Here is an 18,299-nt window from a genome sequence, read left to right on the forward strand (position 1 = left end):
TGGAAAATCTGCTAGTCCAGCACCACCGAAGGTCTGAGCATTTACTATACAGAGCTATTGGCCAGAGAGTCAATGACAATACAATCAGGGAAGAGTCAGCATCATCCCTCCAAAATCTGAGCTGCTCTGTTCTACAGCTCTTTGTACCCCTGCAGATGGAGGCACACATGCATACAAGGAACAGCTCAAGGTGGGATGAAAACCTACTTCTAGTAAGCTACTTTACAAATTTACAAGAATAAATATTTCCTTTTACTTAATTTACCCATTCAGAGTCTGACAGGAAAAGGATTGCGGTATATTATTGAGATTGGAGTTGTCCTGTTTTGATGTGCTGGTGGTCCGGGCTGAATTCAGTACTGAAAAGCAGTAACAGGAGCAGCAGAAACTGACAGCTGAAAAATGAGGCATACACAGAACACTGAACACCATTATCACACACATAAGCATTTGCGTAACTGTGCAACATGTCAAAGCATCCATCAAAACGTAAAGGATGTCACACTACGGTTGCTTAAATGGCTTGCACATACCTCTAAAGAATTTTCACATTGATGTATTATTTCATTTTAAAAACATAGGTTTGTTAATTTCTGAAGTGAGATTTTCCCAGTCTTGCCATCAATAACTGAACTCTGTTATTTTCCCCAGTACTCAGACTATCATAGGGGGGGTCCTGCAATGTTACAGTCCGAAATGATGGTAAAAACTGGACATATTACTCCACGAATATCTCACATGCTCCACCTGATAACCAAGATCACACAGTATTCTCATCACCCCCACACCAGATAGGTATGGGAAAGATAAACAAAGGAAAATTATCCATAATGCAATCTGTAAAAGCTCTCAAAAAATCATAAAATTAATAAAACCTTTGATATTTTAACATTAGTATGGGAAATGCTTTTCTAACTTAAACTCAAATTATTTTTGATCAAAAAGGTACCATAACTGAAGGGAGTTTTCCAATCTATTACTTGCTGAGAATTTACTCATTATACAATGCCCCATCACTGAAAGAATTTCAAAACAAAGTTGCAGATGCTAGAAATCTAAAATAAAAACAGAAAATGCTGGAAACATTTAGTAGGTCAGGTTGCATCTGTGGAAAGAGAAGCAGAGTTTGTTACAGAATTAACACACATTGCCTGACCTGCTGACCGCTTCCAGCATTTTCTGCTTTTCTTTCAGTTTCCATCATTGATTTGCCTTCAATCATTCAGGCCAGACATCATCAAAATAAGCATGGAAAATTATTTTTCATTCACAAAGTTCCAAAATTCTCTATTTAAAACCATAAATTCACAACCTATAGGCACATCATTGAAGAGAATCAGGAATATTAGATGAAACTAGAAATAAAGGTAGCAACAGAAGCTAACTGAGTTGTTATAAAAATTCATAAAAATGTTGTACAACTCTAAATGAATGGACCCTGACATACTCTTCTAATGTGGGTCCCAAAAACAACAAATAGTTTGGAAGATGTTCAAAACAGATTGTGTGATCAGATTGAGGGTGTTTTATGTTTGAAGTGGACAGGGAGAGAGCTAATGTTAAGAACACCGGTTATTTAAAAGCTGACATTTGGCAAGACAAAAAACAAAATCAATTCAGGAATTAATTTTTCTGTCTAAACTTTAGGTCCAGCTAGATGGATCTAAATTACCTTTATTGGTCATCGAATTTACTAAGTTCTTGCTTCTAATGTGTAACTTTCACTTAACAAATGAAGAATGAAGAACTGCAGAGCAATATTTTAACAATTTCCACAAATTCCCACTACTTAAGTCAAAACAAAAAAAAAGAAACCAGACCTTGCTCCAAATATAAGACTGCAAATCAATCAGCATTCTTGATATACTGAATCTCCACAACTGTCTAGGCCTGCCACTTTTTATACCAACACAAGTATTTCATGCTTAACCTTCAATTATTCATGTCTGTGACTGACTGTTTCTCTTTCCATGGATGCTGCCTGACCTGCTGAGTTTTCCAGCAATTTCTGTTCTTTATTTCAGATTTCCAGCATCTGAAGCTTTTTTTTTTATTTTTTTCCGATATGGAGCAACATATAATGAGTAAATTCTCAGCAAGTAATGGTTAGGAAAATTGCCTTCAGTCATGGTACCTTTTGGATCAAAAATAAGTTCAGTTTAAATTAGAAAAGCATTTCCCATACTAATCTTAAAATATCAAAGTTTTTTTTTAACTTTATTATCTGTTGGGAGCTTTTACAAATTGATTTGTACAGATTGATTGATGGATAACTTTCCTGTGATTTTCATCCTTAATCTTCCTGTTATTTTACAGAACTTGATAGACATGCATTTTGATTGCCCATTAACCTGCTCATAGAATATCCAGTAATTAATAGACCCACTTCAAAAAGCTCTGCTCCAGCAAGGTTTGTCCTGCCATAAGGATCAGTGCTCAGCCTTGAGTTCTTTACAGCCTCTATTCAGATAAAAAAAAAGGTTTAAAGTAACCAAGCTTGCTGACAATAAAAAACAAGCAGAAGAATGCAAAAAAATCTGCAGAGGCGAAATGGTTAAATTGGCAGGAGAGTAGCAGAGCAGATAGTATCGCTGCTGCACAGCTCCACCAACCCAGCTTCTATTCTAACCTTGAATGCTGTCTGTGTGGACTTTGCACATACTCCCTGTGACCACATGGGTTTCCTCCAGATGCTCCAGTTTCTACTCTGGTGCTGGAAGGTTAATTGGCCACTGAAATCAAGGGGAAGTCGATGGGCATACGAGAGAGAATAAATTACAGGGAAATAAGAGGGAATGGGACTGATCGGAACATTCTGAAAGCTGGTGTAGAAGGAGGCCATTCAACCTATTGATTCCATATTATGAGGAAAATGAGAAATGTATGAGAGATAAATGACTGGGCAAGAAGATGGCAGAAAATGAAAGGTCATTCAATTGCTCAAGAGAATAGCAAAACAGAATATTTTCAATGGTGGAAAACCAGTAACTGTTGTTGCATCAGTCTGTCTAAGTTTGCCGGTGCATAAAACACAAAATTAACAAGCAGGTTCTGAAAGCAATTAGGAAGGCATTTAGTCTTCTTTGCCTTTATTACAGGGGTGTAGAAGTACAAGAGTAACGAACCAATGCTACAGCTATATGGGGCTTTCCCTTGACTACCCTAGAGTACTGTGCACAGTTTTAGTCTCCATACCCAAGGAAGGATTTATTGATTTCTGAGATGAGGGACTATACTCTAATAAGAAGGTCTGAAACAAAATGAAGTTCAGAAGAATAAATGGTGATTTCATTAAATCATCTAAGATTCTAAGAGGAATTGATAAATTAACTGCTGAAAAGCTGTTTCCTCCAGCTGGAGAGTCTAGAACAAAGGGGCACAGTCTCAGGTTAGATTCAACCATTTAAGATTGAGATGGAAAGAAATTCCTTTACTTAGGTTTGTGATTCTCTGGAATTTTCAGTCATAGCTTATCTCACTCACTGAGTATTCAAATACATAGTATTTTGAGTATCCAGCTAGCCTGACAGCATTTTATATGATCATACAAAAATAATGATCGACCTCCCCGTTTTGAGCACATTTCCTATAGCATTGTGCTTTTAATGTTTTCAGTACTTCCCATTAATGTCTGAAAGCACAACTAAGTGTAAACAATGGTTAATTAAGGTTATGTGATCAGTAAGGTACAATCTTGGCCAAAGCAATATGTTATTTGTGTTCCAGTCTGCTGATTGGTCCAGCCATATTTTCTTACAGCTGTTTCAACTATGTTTTTCATTCCACAAACTATAACTTAACAGTAGGTTTGGAAGCAATTCCTCAGCACGAAACACAAATCACTCTCATTTGACATCACCATTTTCAGGCACAACAATATATTAATCTCTGTTGCCTACACAACTCCCCAGCACAAAGAAAACTGATCATTCCCATCTGGCAAAACAATTCCCAAGCTCACAAACAAATCATACTTTCTTGGCAGCAAAACACCCTCGCTCAGGAGCAAACCTGTATTGGGCAAGACAGCTCTGCTAAACATAAACACAAATCATCACAGCTCCACAGCACAAACCCAGTCTGATTTTGTTTGGCAGTAGAGCTCATCTACTTTAAAATTTACCATCAAACCAATTTGACTGTCAACAACTAGACACCTGCCTCTGGCTGAAAGATCCAATTAAAATACTTGGCAGTTACTCTCACAGGCACATTTCGTTATTAACTGCTGTTTTTACCACTCTGCTCCTTCCCTTCCTCCCACTTCAATTTCAGCTGCAGTGCACAACCCTGAAACATTTTGGGTCCGTCATGACTGCATGAGTCCTGAAGATGTCTTATTCCTTCCAAGTTTCTTCACTATTAGCCATTGACTCTTACTGCAACAACTTCCGGTCAACATGCAATGTTTTCAAACCAGATAGATCAGGAAATATAAAGTTCATGTTATTTGGTACTAACTTCTGCTTCAGTGTAATTAATACTAACAACTTGATTGCAATCTATTCTTCCCTCTATGGACCAGAAATGCTTGCCATCGTCAAAATAAGGGTCGAATAACAATCTTGTTAACTCCTGAAATTAAGAACTTGATGATTCAACTGATGAACTACAACCTTTGCTAAAATGTAATAATGATTAAAGTACACCCCCAGCACCCATTGTATTTATTGTGTGATCTGCATATAGTTCCTCAATATACTGTCACAACTTACCAAAATTCACTCTCACATCACAAGGTTCAGATTTGTTATAGTGCATTGTGCACATCTGATATGAAAACCATACTTTATCAACCCAAAGTGTGCCATGATTATTTTGGCAATTATTTCTTCTGAATCAATGAGCTCTCCTTTTGTTACGGCATCTAAGTACAAGTGAACTCTGATGTGGTGAATGCCTCTTTGGAAAAAATGCAATATCACAACACTGATTCTTGACAACCCTTGGTGCACAACCACTCAAAGTGGAGAGGGAGCATTCAGAATAGTATTGAGAATCTCAGGCCTGAGGGTCATACAGAAGACCCACATAAACAGTTCAAGGAGCTCATCACTTCACAAACTACCCACTCATCCTCCCACCAGTCACCATGTGGTCCATCTGTGGCAGAGACTGTAGTTCCCACATTAGCTTCATCAGTCATTTCAGAACTAGAAAAAACCCAAGTAAAAGTAAGTCATCCTCCGTTCCAAGGGACTGCCTAAGAAAGAGTTCATAAATGGTTTGAGTTCACATCAATTCATGTGATAGGCTTTGATTGTTATAGCAAAGGCTTACAAACAGCAGGCCTGTAAAACAAGTAAAAGATGAATCACTGACTGCCAGTTTGGTTTTCCCATGATAAAATATGCCTGCACAAAATCCTGCAGTTAAGAGTCATAGACAGAGTTGTACAGAAGCGGGCCCTTTGGTCCATCACCTCTGTGTCAACCTAATCCCATTTGCCCACACTAAGACCACTTTTTTCCATGTCTTGCCGATTTAAGTGTCTGTTTAAATGTCTCTTAAACATGGTGAACCCTATCTATGCTTCTTATAATTTTATATACTTCTATCAAGTCACCCTTCAGCCTCTTTCACTCTGGGGAAAATAAGCCCAGCCTATCCCCATAACCAAAATCCTCCAATCCAAGCAACATCCTGTGCTCTCTCCAGCGCAACCACATCCTTCCAATAATGAAAAACACAATGATGCTGGAGGAAATCAACAGGCCAGGCAGCATCCGTGGAAAAATGCAGGCGGTCAACGTTTCAGGTCAGGACCCTTCTTCAGGACTGAAGATAGGAAAAGGGGAAGCCCAATATATAGGAGGGAAGCCAGAATCTGCAGTCCTTTGTTTCTCATATCCTTCTCATAATGCGGCGACCAGAACTGCACTCAATACTCCAAGTGCGGTCTAACCAGTGTTCTTGGAAAATTGCAACATAATGTCCCAACTATGCTAAGACAAATAAAGGCAAACATGCCATATGCCTTCTTCACCACCCTATCTACCAGTGTTGCCACAATTAGCCCATGATATTCCAATTATCTTATTCATAGAGTCAGAATCGTACAACATAGGAACAGGCTCTTCTATGACAATCATCATGCGTATCTATAGTAATCCCAATTGGCTGCATTAATTCTACATCCCTCTATGCCTTACTCATTCAAGTATCTGTCCAGATGGTTCTTAAATGTTATTGTTGTTTCTGCATCCACCACCTTCTCTAGCGGCTTAGTCCAGATACCAACAACTCTGTGTGAAAAATTTACCCCTCAGGTCCCCCCTTAACTCTTGATTCTAACAACTAAAACCCTGTATTAAGCTGTTGACGAAAATTTAGAATTAGTATTGAAGATTCACATTTAATTTATTTCAAATCTGAAAGCAATTGAATCACACAGAGTCATAGAGATATAAAGCACTGAAACAGGACCTTCATCCCAACACTTCCATGCTGACCAAGATGCCTACATGAGCTAGACCCATTTGCCAGTGTTTGACACATATCCCTCTGAACTCTTCCTATCCATGTACCTGTCCAAATGTCTTTTAAAACTTATAATTGTACCCGCCGCTACAGCTTCCTGGGTCAGCTTGTTCCATACACGCACCACCTTCTGTGTGAAAAACTTACCCCTCAGGTCCCCTTTAAATCTTTCCTCTCTCACTTGAAACCTATGCCTTCTAGTTTTACACTCCCCTACCCTAGAAAAAAGACCTTGACCATCTACCTTTATCTAAGCCCCTCCTGATTTTATAAACCTCAATAAGGTCACCCCTCATTCCTCCTTGCATCCACAAAACAGGCAAGTACCCTGTTTACTTCCAATTACAACTTCAATTTCTGTTACACAGAAAATGCCTTGACAGTTAAAAGTGTGATATCTCTTAGTCAAAAGAAAGAAACCTGATCTAGTAACTTGGCAAGGGTAGCAGGACTGGCTAGATCTTGAACCCCATTTGTAGTAAAGCTTGCATGGTGTAACAGCCCAAGATAAAGACCAGAGAAGTGAAAACTAGTCCACTGCCTACATCACAGCAGCTCTGGAGTAAGCGAGTGCCAGGGTTAATAACTTAGAACATGGAACAATACAGCACAGGAACAGACCCTTCAGTCCACCATGTCTGTGCCGAACACAATGCCAAACTAAACTAAATCTCTTCTGCCTGCACATGGTCCACATCTCTCCATTCCCAATATATTCCCAATATATCTAAAAGCCTGTTGAACACCACTATCTGATCTGCTTCCACCACCACTCCTGGCAGCCCATTCTTGGCACCTACAACTCTCTGTGTAAAAAACTTGCCCTACACATCTCCTTTAAACTTTCCCCTCTCATCTTAAATGCATGTCCTCTAGTACTTGATATTTCTGCCCTGGGAAAAAGATTCTGTCTGTATACCCCATCTATGGCTCCCGTAATTTTATATACTTCTTTCAGGTCTTCCCTCAGCCTCCAACACTCCAGAGAAAACAATCCAAGTTTGTCCAACCACTCCTTATAGGTCATATCATCTAATCCAGTCAACATTCTGGCAAACCTCTTCTGTACCCTTTCCAAAGCTTCCACATCCTTCCTGTAATGGGACAACCAGAATTGCACACAATGCTCCAAGTGCAACCTAACCAAAGTTTTATATTGCTGCAACATGACGTCCTTACTCTTATACTCAATGCCCTTACCAATGAAGGCAAGCATGCTATATGCCTTCATTACCAACCTATCTACCTGTATGAACACTTCCAGTGAGCTATGGTCTTGGACCTCAAGTTTCCTCTGTTAAGGGTGCTGCCATTAACTGTATACTTTCCCTTTACATTTGACCTCCCAAAGTCCAACTCCTCACACTTGCCCGGATTAAACTCCACCTGCCATTTCTCTTCCCACATCTGGAACTTATCTATATCATGCTGCATCCTTTGGGAAGCTTCTTCACTGTCCACAACTCCACCAATCTTTGTATCATCTGAGAACTTACTATCCTACCTGTCTATATTTCCATCTAAGTCATTTACAAATATCACAAACAACAGAGGTCCCAGTATGGATCCCTGTGGAACTCCACTGGTCACGGACCTCCAGCCAGAATAACACCCTTCCACCACTACCCTCTACCTTCTATGGGCAAGTTAATTCTGATTCCAAATTACCAAGTCACTGTGGATCCCATGCATCTTAATCTTCTGGATCAGCTTCTAGATCTTTTCTATCCATGTACATGCCTAAATGTCTTTTAAACATTATAATTGTACCCACTTCTACAGCCTCCTCTGGCAGCTCGGCTCATTCCATATACCTACCATCCTCTATGTGGAAAAATTGCCCCTCAGATCTCTTTTAACATTTTTCCCTCTCACTTTAAAACAATGCCCTCTAGTTTTGGAATCCCCTGGACTAGGAAAAAGACTGTAGACCTTATGATTTTATATATCTCTATAAGGTCACCCCTCAGGCTATACTCTCCAGGGAAAAAAGTCCCAGCCTTTCCAACCTCTCCTTATAACTCAAGCCCTCCAGTCCAAGTAACATACTCGTGAATATTTTCAGCACCCTCTCCATATTGATGACATGCTTCCTATAGCTGGGTGACCAGAACTGCTCCAAGTACACTCACCAGCATCTTGTGCAGTTGTAACATGACATCCCAACTCTTGTGCTCAGTGCCCCATCCGATGTGTGCCAAACACCTTCTTCACCACCCCGTCTACCTGTGTCACCAGCACAATTTGGGATTGTCATTAAATGTGTAATGGTGTTACACAGCATTCTTTGAGCAGAAGTTTGGCCCTTCATTTGCATATGCACAGGTATCAACGTCATTTTAGTGGGCAAGAACAAAGCAAAGCAACCTGATAGTACCAATATATACGCAATTGTTAACATAAAATATCGCAGAGTATTTCCACACATATTTTTAAAAATTGGAATTTGAAATACAAAATATACATTGGATGCATAAGTCTCCTTGCAAAGGTTTGTCTAAGGAGCAAATGCCCTAAGGGAGCAGTCACCTGGATGATAAGCCGTCCCCAGGTAATGACAAGGTTCCATTTTTATAGATGTCCTTAAGTTCATTTTGTCCATAAGTCAGAAAAAAGACAAAAAATTGCTTGATATGGTAACCATACGTTCACAATATTGTAATGAATGGCATCAAAAAGACATAAGACTGATAAGAAAGAACAATTACTAGAAGTGGAAAGAGAGGAAACTAGTTCTGCCATTCATAGGAAAGAACATACATCAGACATTTGAATTTAATAATATCATGTGAGCCCAGTCGTATGTATGGGTTTCCATAAGTCTGGCGCTTATAGCCCAGGGACAGCCTGTAAATTTTAAATTTAAACTCAGACTCCCATTAACTATAGAGGTATATAAGATGATGAGAGGTATTGATCAGGTAGATAGTCAGAGGCTTTTCCCCAGGGCTGAAATGCTGGCCACAAGAGGACATAGGTTTAAGGTGCTGGGGAGTAGGTATAGAGGAGATGTCAGAGGTAAGTTTTTTACTCAGAGAGTGGTGAGTGCGTGGAATGGGCTGCCGGCAATGGTGGTGGAGGCGGATACAATAGGGTCTTTTAAGAGACTGTTAGATAGGTACATGGAGCTGAGAAAAATAGAGGGCTATGGGTAAGCCTAGTAATTTCTAGGGTAGGGACATGTTCCGCACAGCTTTGTGGGCTGAAGGGCCTGAATTGTGCTGTAATTTTTCTATGTTCTATGTTCTAACTTCAATCAGGATCAGCTGCCATGCTTCTGCACTGTTAATCCAGTCAGATTTACATAAACTGCAGGGTCATAATGAGTTAGCACAGGTCATACAGAAAGCTACGTGGGCCGCAGAATGGGCATGAGTCAATTGGTCCCATGGCTAAAAGGGGAAAATTCAGAAAAGGCAGAATTACTGCTTAAGGAAACTTGTTAAGAAGTAATAACACCGATCACTCCAAAAAAGATTCCTATAACTTAACATGCATTTGATTGTCAGTTCCACATATTTAGGGGCATTCTTAAACATTAGTAGAGTCCTAGAGAAATCACTTGAATATACTTTGCAGAACAAAATAAGTTCTGTGTTCAGTGATTAACACAATTACATTTTGGACTAGATATTTTTTGCAAAATCCAAGGAACAGCCACAGCTAAAAAATAAATTTGTCTCAGTTTCAATTTAAAATCTTGTTACACAAAACCAATGTACTTATAAATGTATATTCTACCTTAATCCTTTCCCTGATGTCTCTTTGGTTTTGATGTTCAAGTCAGTCAAGCCAGAAAGATGCTTCAGTTGTCCATTTCCAACTTTTATTGATGGATTATTAGGATCACTTTGAGAGTCACAATCTACTTCTTCACAAGTGCTGTCTATGGACAACATAATAAAATAATTAGAAAAAAGTGAATGTGAAATGTGACCATAAATAAATGTGGAAAACTGCTTCAAATTTTGGACGAAAGAAATAACATTGGAACACAGGATCTGGCCGATGCCTTTCATTCCTTGAACCTGTTCTGCCATTCAAAAAGATAACAGCTGATCTGGGACCTACTCAATACAACTAACTTTGCACAATATCCCTTAACATCTTTGGTTAATAAATATTCATCAATTCAATAATACACTAACAACATTTTTAGAGCTGCCATTTTGAGAGCAGATGTTTTGAAGTGGAAGTGTGCTTGAGGTGTGAGTGCAGAGGCTTTGATGAATGAGGCTTTGCTGAGAAGGCTGAGTGGTGATGAGGCATGGCAGGTCAAGGTAAGGTCTTTCCTTTGCCTTTCCTTTAAGCCAGTAAGACCTTCAGAAGTAGAAATGGCAATCAGTGGAGTGGTATGCTCCTCATGTGAGACTTGGAGATCACTGGTGAAGTCATGTGTTCTTGGCAACTACATTTGAAGGAAGTGCAGCTCCTCTTAGACTGCATGGATCAGTTGGAGTGGCAGTTAAAGTCACTGAGGAGCATACAGGAGGGAAAAAGTGTTATAGGTGGAAGGTTCAGGGAGGTGGTGACACTGCCAAACAGATGCATGATGACTAGGAGGAGAAGACAGGTAGTGCAGATGGCCCAACTAGAAAAGGTGCAACACTCAACCTCCTTTTAGGAAACCAGGCTAGGCAAGTGGCTGATGTGTCAGTGGGGCAGAATCTTGGGTCTAATGACCCTAATTCTGTTAGGTTCAAGATAGTCACAGAAAAAGATGGGACTGGTCCACAAGTTAAAGTCCTAAATTGAGGCAAAGCCAATTTCAAAGGCATCAGACAGGGAATCTCAGAAGTTGACTGAGAGAAGCTCTTTGCAGGTACAGGGACATCTGGCAAGCAGAAGGCTTTTACAAGTGAGATAAGAAGAGTTCAGGCTAAAGGGCAAGGCTGGCAAAATTAGGCAACCTTGGTTGATGAGGGATATTGAGAGCCTGGTCAGGAAAAAGGAGGCATTTAGGCAGCTTGGATCAAGTGAGTCCCTTGAGGAGTATAAGGGATGAAGGAATACACTTAAGGAGGAAATAAGAAGGACAAAGAGGACCCATGAGATATCCCTGGCAGATAAGATAAAGGAGAATCTTAAAAAGATTCCATCAATATATTAAGTGTTAAAGGCAGCTAGGGAGAGAATAGGGGCTTTTAAGGATTAGCACGGTAATCTATGTGTGGAGCCACAGGAAAGGAGATCTTAAATGAATACTTCTCGTCTGTATTTACCATGATGAAGGTCATGGAAGCTAGTAATAACAGTGATATCCTGGAGCACATCAACATTACGAAGGAGGTGGTATTGGAGGTCTTGAAATGCATAAAGGTGAATAAATCACCAGGGCCTGATCAGGTGTATCCTTGGATGTTATTGGTAGCAAGGGAAGAGTTTGCTGGGACCCTGTCAGAGAGTTTTATATCTTCATTAGCCATGGGTGAGGTACTGGAAGATTGGAGGATAGCTAATGTTGTGCCTTTAGTTAGGGAGGGCAGCAGGTAACTGCAGGCGAGCCTTACATCAGTGGTGGGAAAGTTACTGGAAGGGATTCTGAGAGACAAGATTTATTTGCATTTGCAAAAACAAGCACTGATTAAGAATCATCAGCATGGGGAATCATGCTTTACAAATTTGATTGCAATTTTTGAAGAGGTGACCACGAGCATTGACGAGGGCAGGGCAGAAGATGTTGTCTACATGGACATTAGCAAGGCCCTTGAGAAGGTCCCGCATGGTAGGTTGATCCAGAAGGTTAGAATACATGGGATATAGGGTGAGCTGGCCAAATGGATACAAAATTGGCTTGGTGATAGAAACCAGAGGGTGGTAATGAAGGGTTGCTGTGACCAGTGGCATGCCACAGGGGAGCGATGAGTCGGTTGTTATTTGTCATATATATTAATGATTTGGATGAGCGATGGCATCAAATTTGGTGCTACATTGAACGGTGAAGAAGAATGTCTCAGGTTACAATAGTATATTGATCAACTGAGATAGTGGGCATGGGAATGGCAAATGGAAGTACGGCAAGTACAAAGTGATGCATTTGGGTAATTAAACCAGGGCAGGACCTACATGGTGAATGGCAGGGCCCTGGGGATTATGTTGAACAGAGAGTCCTTGGGTTACAAGTACATAATTCCCTGAAAGTGGCACAGGACTGTGACTATGTCTGGCATGCTTGCCTTCCTCGGCTGAGGCGGTATGTACAGGAGCTGCGACCTCATGTTACAGCTGTACAAGATGTTGGTGGACCGCACCTGGAATAATTGTGTGCAGTCTGGTCATCACGCTGCAGGAATTACGTGATTAAGCTACAAAGGGTGCAGAAAAAATTCACAAAGATGGGGCATGAGTTAGAATAGACTGGATAGGCTGTGTTGTCTTCCCTGGATCAAAAGAAGCTGAATAGAGGTATCTAAAATTATGAAAGACACATAGGACAGATAACCACTGTCTGCTCCCCAAGGTAGAGGTATCTAAAATCAGAGGGTATAGGTTTGTGAGAGTGATGAGTTTAAAGGGGATCTGATGGGTATTTTTTTTCTACACAAAGAGTAGTTGGTACCTGGGATGAGCTTCCATAGGAGCCAGTGGAGGCAGAACAGTAACAACATTTGAGAGGCATCCAGACAGGTACTTGAATGAGCAGGGAATAGGGGGACATGGAACTAATGAAGGCAGGTGGTATTAGTATAGATAGACATGATGTTCAGCGTAGACATGGTGGACTGAAGGGCCCGTTTCAGTGTGGTACAACTCTATGACTCCGGAACATCAATTGCCAATTATGAATGTATTTAGATGGGTTTCCTTTGATACAGAGCTCGCTTTCCTGAGCATAACCAACAATGACACAGGTTTCTCTAGGACAAAGTATTGTTGAGCAGGTGTTAGGGTCCTTATCTGAGTACACAAAGGCATTGTTAACCACATCTTGTGTTTGTCTTTACACATTGCAGTCAGCCAGATGTGTGCAGTATTTCCTGAACATCATTTCAGAGACTTGATAGGTACATAAAGTGACTAATTTGACCACTTCTTAAATCCACTGTGGCCTCAGAAGAGCATGTACAATGAGTTGGAGGGACACTTATGGTTCTAAAAAAGCAGTAAAAAAAATCTCAGGATTCAGACATCATAAATCAATTGTCAACATCCTCTGAACCCTAACAAATGAATGTACAGTCAAATTTGTAGAAATGAGTTACATTGAAATGAATTTTTAAGCCCCTGTGAATAACAGTGGATGTGACAAATGTCAAATCCCACAATGAAATTATTTTCCTTGAATTAAAATGCTACTGCATTATGCAATAGAATTTGGACTTTGTGTCGTATCACAGGGGGACGGAAGATCTCATGTACATTAATTTGAAAAAATTATGAATATAAATACAAATGGAAATTACTGAATTCCCACCTCCCAACTGTCTTTGTGTTTGTGTATCTTGTAATAATACAGATTATTAAAGAAGGAATCTCCCTTGCCTTCTTCATCCTTCAGAAAATGGCATCACAGGCAGACAGGGTGGTAAAGTGTTTGGCATGCTGACCTTCCTCAGTCAGGGTACTGAGTACAAGAGTTGGGACATTATGTTGCAGTTGTACAAGATGTTGGTGAGGTGACACTTGGAGTACAACGTACAGTTTTAGAACCATAGAACCATACAGCACAAAACAGGCCCTTCGGCCCACCGTGTCGTGCCGTCCATCAGACCACCCTCACACTACCTAACCCCTTCCTCCCGCATATCCCTCTATCTCACGTTCCTCCATATGCCTATCCAACAAGCTCTTGAACCTGTTCAATGTATCTGCCTCCACCACCACCCCAGGCAGTGCATTCCATGCACCAACCACTCTTTGGGTGAAAAACCTCCCTCTGACATCTCCCCTGAACCTCCCACCCATAACCTTAAAGCCATGACCTCTCGTCTTGAGCATTGGTGCCCTGGGAAGGAGGCGCTGACTGTCTACTCTATCTATTCCTCTCAATATTTTATATACCTCTATCATGTCTCCTCTCATCCTCCTCCTTTCCAGTGAATAAAGCCCTAGCACCTTAAGCCTCTCCTCATATTCAATACTCTCCAATCCAGGCAGCATCCTGGTAAATCTCCTCTGCACCCTCTCCAACGCCTCCACATCCTTCCTATAATGAGGCGACCAGAACTGAACACAGTACTCTAAGTGTGGCCTAACTAGAGTTTTGTAAAGCTGCATCATAACCTCGCGGCTCTTAAACTCAATCCCGCAATTTATGAAAGCCAACATCCCATTGGCCTTCTTAACTGCTCTTTCCACCTGTGGGGCAACTTTCAACGAACTGTGAATATGAACCCCCAGATCTCTCTGCTCCTCCACACTGCCAAGTACCTTGCCGTTTACCCTGTACTCTGCCCTGGAGTTTGTCCTTCCAAAGTGTACCACCTCACACTTCTCCGGATTGAACTCCATCTGCCACTTGTCAGCCCAGCTCTGCATCCTATCAATATCCCTCTGTAAGCTCCGACAGCCCTCCACACTATCCACTACACCACCGATCTTAGTGTCGTCCGCAAACTTACTAACCCAGCCCTCCACCCCCTCGTCTAAGTCATCTATAAATATCACAAAAAGTAGAGGTCCCAGAACCGATCCCTGCAGGACACCACTAGTCACTGCCTTCCAATCCGAGGGCACTCCCTCCACCACAACCCTCTGCTTTCTACATGCAAGCCAATTCCTAATCCACACAGCCAAGCTTCCTTGGATCCCTCGGCCTCTGACCTTCTGAAGAAGCCTACCATGAGGAACCTTATCAAACGCCTTACTAAAATCCATGTAAACCACATCCACCACACTGCTCTCATCAATCTTCCTGGTCACCTCCTCAAAGAACTCTATCAGGCTTGTGAGGCAAGATCTTCCCTTCACAAAGCCATGCTGGCTGTCCCTAATCAGTCCATGATTCTCAAGGTGTTCATAAATCCTATCCCTTAGAATCCTTTCTAACAGCTTACCCACCACAGACGTGAGACTCACCGGTCTATAATTCCCTGGCCTATCCCTATTACCTTTTTTGAACAAGGGGACCACATTTGCAATCCTCCAATCCTCCGGCACCACCCCCGTAGACAACGAGGACTCAAAGAAAATCCCGTCAGGCCCCGGAGATTTATCTGTCTTAATATTATTTAACAACTTCAACACATCCTCTCTCTTGATATCAACAACCTCGAGAACATTACCCCTACCAGCACTCCCTTCCGCATCATCAAGACCCCTCTCCCTGGTGAATACCGAAGAGAAGTACTCATTGAGAACTTCTTCCACTTCCACCGCCTCCAGGCAAATTCTCCCACCTTTGTCCTTAATCGGACCTACCTTCACCCTAGCCATCCTCCTACCCTTCACGTACTTGAAAAAGGCCTTGGGATTTTCCTTAACCCTACTAGCCAAAGCCTTTTCATGTCCCCTTCTAGCTCTCCTCAGCCCTTTCTTAAGTTCCTTCCTCACTACCCTATATTCCTCACAGGCCCTGTCTGAACCTTGCTGCTTATACCTCACGTATGTTACCTTCTTCTCCCTAACAAGTCGTTCCACCTCTCTCGTCACCCACGGTTCCTTCACCCTGCCATTCCTTCTCTGCCTCACCGGGACATATTTATCTCTAACATCCTGCATAAGATCCCTGAATATCGTCCACATCCCCATGGTACATTATCCTTCAAAAAGGACATCCCAATTTACACTCCCAAGTTCTATCCTTATAGCCTCGTAGTTAGCCCTTCCCCAATTGAAAAACCTCTTGTCCTCTCTGCACCTGTCCCTGTCCATGACAATTTTAAAGGTTATGGAGCAATGGTCATTGTCCCCCAAATGCTCACCCACCAATAGATCCTTCACCTGTCCCGGTTCATTTCCTAAAACTAGATCTAACATGGCATTCCCTCTAGTCGGCCTGTCAACATACTGCGTCAGGAATCCCTCCTGGACACACTTAACAAATTCTGTCCCATCTAAACCTTTGGCACTAAGCAGGTTCCAGTCTATATTTGGGAAGTTGAAGTCTCCCATTATAATAACCCTGTTATTTCTGCTTCTCTCCAAATACTGCCTGCCAATCTGCTCCTCTATATCTCTACTGCTACCGGGGGGCCTATAGAATACTCCTAGTAGAGTAACTGCTCCTTTCTTGTTCCTTAACTCCACCCATACGGACTCTAGAGATGATCCTTCTACAACATCCATCTTTTCCACAGCCGTAACAGTGTCCCTGACCAGTATCGCCACCCCTCCCCCTCTTCTCCCCTCTTCCCTATCCCTCTTAAAACACCGAAAACCAGGAATATTCAATATCCACTCCTCTCCTGACGTCAGCCACGTCTCAGTAATAGCCACGATATCATAGTCCCCCATACTTATCCAAGCCCTCAGTTCATCCCCCTTATTCCTGACACTTCTTGCATTTAAGTAAACACACTTCAGTCCATCTATCTTACTACTTTTATAGCCTGTATTCTGCTTTTCCTTCCCCAAAGCCTCTCTGCCTGTTTGATCTAACTTTTCCCCATCCCCTTCTTCCTCTGACCTACTCCTCCGGTTCCCTTCCCCCTCACAAACTAGTTTAAACCCTCCTGTACCACCCTAGCAAATCTCGCCGCAAGGACATTGCCCCCCTTCTGGTTCGGGTGTAACCCGTCCTCTCCGTACAGCTCCCACCTTCCCGAGAAGAGATCCCAATGATCCAGAAATCTAAAACCCTCCCTCCTGCACCAACTTCTCAGCCACACATTTATCTGCCACCTCCTTCTATTCCTACCTTCACTATCACGTGGCACTGGCAGCAATCCCGAGATTGCTACCCTTGAGGTCCTGTTCCTCAATTTTCTGTTTTGTTCACCTTGTTATATGAAGGATGTCGTTAAACTGGAAAGAGTGCAAAGAAGATTTATGAGAATGTTGCCAGAACTCAAGGTCGTGAGTTATAGGGAGAGGTTGGGCAGGCTAGGACTTTATTCCTTGGAGCGTAGGAGACTGAGGGGTGACCTTATAGAGGTGTATAAAATCATGAGGGGCATAGATAGGGTGAATGCAGTTTTTTCTTCCCAGGGAAAGGAAACCAAAAACTGGAGAGCATGGATTTAAGGCAAGAGAGGAAAGATTTAAAAGGGACCTGAGGGGCAAATTCTTCATGCAGAGGTTGGTGCATATATGGAATGAGCTGCCAGACAAAGTAGTTAAGGAAGGTACAATAATAACATTTAAAAGACATTTGGATAAGTATAAGGATATGAAAGGTTCAGAGAGAGATACAAGCCAAATGCGGGCAAATGGGACTAACTTAGGTGGGCACATTGGTCAGCGTGGACAAGTTGGGCCAAAGGGCCTGTTTCCGTGCTGTATTACTGTTATGACACACAGTGGTGAAAGGACCATCTTGCCATTGGCTTTAGGATTTTGGTAACAATCAACATCCACACATAGGTCTCCCTCAGACTGAAGCACAGATGACTGTAAAAATATCTCAGATAATCCCACACTGTACCATAAAAGAGGTTGTATATATTCTTTATTTGAAGCTAAAGACAATTTTTTTCTGTATTAAAACAATATTGTGGATCCCTCTAATGCTCTTTGTGCAAGTCCCATAAAGTTCCAGATCTTGTGCTGTGCAGTTGATGGGACAGCGGTGCCAGGTTTCCTTGTTTAACTCAACTTTGAAACTGTTCTCTACTGATCTATCTCAAGTTCTTGCAACAAACAGCCTAAAAGTCACCATCTCTGCAGTCAGCCCTCAAAGAGACATACCTCCGCTGAGGAAGCACTCTTTAAGTTACTGG

Source organism: Pristis pectinata, chromosome 28 (assembly GCF_009764475.1).
Source record: "Pristis pectinata isolate sPriPec2 chromosome 28, sPriPec2.1.pri, whole genome shotgun sequence".
NCBI lineage: Eukaryota > Metazoa > Chordata > Chondrichthyes > Rhinopristiformes > Pristidae > Pristis > Pristis pectinata.